We start from the raw sequence: 5,000 nt of genomic DNA, 5'->3' as shown, positions 1-5,000 counted from the left end.
ACCGCATTGAGGAAACTTTAGTCGAACTAATCAACCCTACTACTTCTGGTATTTTTAAACTTGGTACTTAATCTATCAGCATCTTTCGCTAAACCGCTAATTTACAGGGACATCACCGGTTGTCAAGCGGTGGTGGTGGACAAACTCAGACACAAGGACGCACACACATAGACGCATATATATATATATATATATATATATATATATATATATATATATATATATATATATATACACACACACATACACACACACACATTTTTTCTCTCTCTCTCTCTCTCTCTCTCTCTCTCTCTCTCACACACACACACACACACACATATATACATATACAAGATTCTTTCAGTTTCCCTCTATCAAATCCACTCGAAAGGCTTTGGTCGGCCCGAGTCCATATTAAAAGATGCTTGCTCATGGTGTCACGCAGTGGAAGTTAACTCGGAGCCCTGTGGTTGCGTACCAAACTTGTTACCGCACGGCTACACCAGCGCCTATACTATAAATTCACATAAAAATATATGCACAACCATATAGACATGCATGTATAAAAAATATAAACATATATTCGCATAAACATTTAACTTCGTTCATATCCATATATAAACATATTTCTAACAGGGTTGCTTGGATTTCAAAATAGTATATGACGTGAAATTTATGACAATACAACGAAATAAAAAAGTTAGAAAATATGAAAAATATGTAAAGTGGTTATTTAAAATAAGAAATGATGAAATTATAATAAGAATACTTGATGAAGACGAGCGGCCCAGTTGATCTGATGAACGGAAAAACCTTTTTTGTGAAATTAATTTGCCAGGTGCTGAGCACTCCACAGACGCGCGCACCCTCTGCGTAGTTCTCAGGAAAATTCAGCGAGACGTAGAATGCAACAAGGCTGGCTCTTTGAATCACGGGTACATCTCCCTTTTGCCAATTGAGTGGACTGGTACAACGTGAAATTAAATGTCTTGCTCAATGGCACAATGCAACGCGGCAATAGATATCATAACCTTAAAACCCTGAGGCGAAAACCCTAGCCATTATGACATGTGCCTCCACAATAAGAATAGCAATAAAAAATTATATGGAATAATTTGTATAGGAGAAGAGAGTCTAATACGACTGAATTCGGGTGCAATAATAAGTCCCTGCTCTGTAGATTATTCTGTGTAAACAATGTCGAATATACAAAGGTAAAGATGTAAGTACGTGGTTTTGGATTCAGTCCCGCTGCGCAGTACCATGGGCAAGTGTCTTGTATTATAAGCCCTGGCCGATCAATGCCTTTTGGTGAATTCTGCAGACGGAAGCTGTGTGGAAAGCCGCTGTATATTTGTATATGTGCGTGTCTCTTATCTGACATAGCACCGCATGTCAGCCGGTGTTGGTTAGTTTACATCCCCGTAACTTACAAGTCCGACAAAAGAGATCGATTGTATAAGTACCAGACAATAAAAGCACATAAATGCGAACCCTGGGGCTCACATTAATGTGCTTTTCTAATTTTTTATTATTTTTTATTATATTTTATTATTTATAAGTAAAAGATAAAAGTTAACGTAATGATGGCCGCGTTTCTTCTATGTGAAATGTTCAGTATTTTTAGCTGACGTAATATAAGACAGCCGTTTTATATTATGTCTCTCTAGTATATCTGGTTTAAAAGAGAACATTTATGCATATTAGTGTTTCGATTGGGCAATCGATCTCAGTCAAATGGAATTATACAGAATGGCTCGATATCCTATCAGGTATTTGAGTTGAAATTTATAATCTAATTGGGTTGTTTACTTTGGAAAACTCTAGGTTAAATTTGAATTAATGGAACTCGGCCTTTAAATTGATGACGGATTAACTTTAATCCATGATATAGACTGTCGGCTAGTTACAAAGAATTAGAAAGGACCTAATTAATGGTCTGAAAAGTTTTAATCTCAGATTTACGTTAAGTGGACATGCTACTAAACTTAATTTCTGAGAAATAATTCTGTAGCGTCTTTCCTCATGTATTACTGAATAACTTGTTATCGTTGAATAAATGTCATTTGATCGGATTATGTAATATAACAATGAGGTTTTAAGTAAAAGTGATTTCCTAATGAAAATGCCATACATAGCTCGAGAAAATAGCACTTATACTAACACCAATGATACTTTGTAAAGAATGATAATTTGGTACAAACCGCCTTAAATTTTGAAAGTTAGCTCTAATACTGTCCGTTTTTCCGAAGCTGTCCGGTTTTCCTAAACTGTCCGTTTTTTCCTAATACTGCCCGTTTTTCTTAATCTTGTGCATTTTATGATTATCAGGAAATTATTGAAGTAAGCATTTTCTGATAATCATAAAATGCACAAGATTTTCTATAAAAACTGATAATAATGTTATGCTGAGCTGCTGCCATCTTTATCATTTAGCAAACGCAATTAGGAGAAATGTTGCATACAAAAGAAAAATGCCAAGTATACAAATATCATCTCTAAAAGTAACTACAAAATCTCCGTGGTGACTCAATAGCAAATGTTTTGAGAAAAATGCTTTGTATGGAGGAAATTTCTTCGGAAACAGTAGCAAGAGAATAAGTTATATAGGTATCACCGAGAATAAATTTATGTACAGATAGTATCACTTGACAGTCATCCATAAATAGAGAAAATCTTCGTTCATCAACTATTTTAGATACACTTTCTGTATATATCAGAAATGCAGTATACCAATGTAATCTCAGTGACTGTTGAAAACTAAATTTAGATTCTTATACGTCTCATGAGCTTTAGATAAAACGTTTTGTTCAATCATAAACTCGTCACGCTCTTTTACAAGCTCATTTTGAAGATGATAAACTTTAAAATCTAAGTTCACATTTGACATGCGTACTTGAACAATATATTTCATTTTCGGTATTTCTCCTTTTTAACACTACGAGTTAACGAGAACTGTAGGGCGAATAGCTATATTTTAACAGATTTTAATATTAATAAAGGAACACCACTTTCGCTGATTACATAACTCTAATGAAACTGAAAATTTAGAGTAGAGATATTTCAGGATATTTCATTTACACACATTTCTATCGATACAGGCCCATACATATGGATACATAGTTACGCGCACACACGCGCGAGCGCATCTACATACATATGCTTACACATGTCTGTACACATGTCCCTACAGATGTTCCAAAACCACAACATTGAAACGTACGTAGGGAACTAATGATTTAAACTTGCATCAATCATAATTTCTTCTATATCAATTAGTATACAATTTAATATGAAACGCTTTCTGAAACGCTAATAAAACATATAAAGTAAGTAGTTATATTTAGAAAATATCACCCGAAAGTTGCTTCCAAACATGTGGAGATAGATTTTGAAGAGTGAAAGAGAAAGATTTAAAAGTGGTGTTAACCAAATTAGACCAAAACATCAATGCACTTCTCTTAAGTGATTTCAGTCTTCCCAATGTCAAATATATTGAAAACTATATCTTTTGAGGAATGCTATTACATGAACTATGCCAAGAAAAATATCTAATTGATCTTCCTACATTGTGCGGCAAAATATCTTCCCATAATTTCCACTGGCGATTCTCAACTACTTTTTTTTTAATCTTAGAACCCCCACAATTACTGTTTTATCCTGGTAGACCATCATTACCATTCGATGTTTGAAAAATATTTTTATAGATATTTTTTGCAAAATTTCTCCCTTGTTATTCACTCATTCACTTTATATAAGTTGAAATATGTAACATGTCAGAGAAAGAAACCTGGTTGTTTCTTGCAATAAGTAAATTTGAAGGCAAACTCATAACAGACAACTAAAATAGTAATGTGTATCCCCAATTGACTACATTGCGAGCGTGGACTCATCAAAATCTTATATGGACACCCAGCGACCATGTGGACCCCAGCGATCACATGGACCCCGGCTAAGAAACACTACATTACATGGACACCGGTGTGGTTCTGGTAGCGTAAGGTGGGTGGTAATTATTTCCACTATAGATGCAAGGCCTGATATTTTGTGGCGGAGGTGGGAAGGTAAATTGATTACATTGACACCAGTGCTTCAATGGTACTTATTTTTTACCGATCCAGAAAGGATGAAAGGTAAAGTCACCTCGATGGATTTTGAACACGGAGCGTAAAGTCGGAAGATATGACACTAAAGGTCTGGTCCGGCTTGCTAATCATTCTGCCAGTTCGAAGTAATAATAATAATAATAATAATAATAATAATAATAATAATAATAATAATAATAATAATAATAATAATAATAATAATATTAATAATAATAATAATTATTATAATAATAATAATAATATATTCAGACAAATACATAACAAAAATACCAGGACTTACAAATATATATAACATACAGAAAATTGCACTACTGGGTACTGCACACATTCTACGCAAAACACTTTCAATACAGTAAACATAAGAGCACCACAGCAAACCACAGCACATACCCAAGGCGCACAGATCTGCGCTCGGTAGTGAAGTGAAAGCACGTTATAAAAATAAAACTACTGAACAATAATAATAATAATAGTTTCAAATTTTGGCACAATGCCAGCAAGTTCAAGAGAGGGGATAAGCCGATTACACCGACCCTAGTGCTCAACTAGTGCTCTAGTGCTCTAGTGCTCATTTTATCGACGCCGTAACAATGAAAGAAGTTGACCTCAGCAGAATTAGAACTTAGAAGGTAAAGACGGACGAAATGCTGCTAAACGTTTTGCTCGGCATGCTCTGATGAAGTACCAGGCCCCGGCTCGCATGAATTTTGATCTTAACTGTTTGGAAGTGCTATGCTTATGTTTTGTATTGGTATAAAAGTTGGCCTACAACAAATATTCTGCTTAATACGAGACATTTGCTTCTCAGTTGCTTGACCATAACTAGTTGATCATGCCCCTTAGTAGGTGACGATATGTGCATCTCTTATCACGAGTAGAAGTAGTAGGGGAGCATGATAGCCATGTGTTGAT

Source organism: Octopus bimaculoides, chromosome 5 (assembly GCF_046866305.1).
Source record: "Octopus bimaculoides isolate indiv1 chromosome 5, ASM4686630v1, whole genome shotgun sequence".
In the NCBI taxonomy this organism is placed as follows: domain Eukaryota; kingdom Metazoa; phylum Mollusca; class Cephalopoda; order Octopoda; family Octopodidae; genus Octopus; species Octopus bimaculoides.
The sequence above is the reverse complement of the archived record's forward strand: the minus strand, read 5'-3'. Positions refer to the sequence as shown.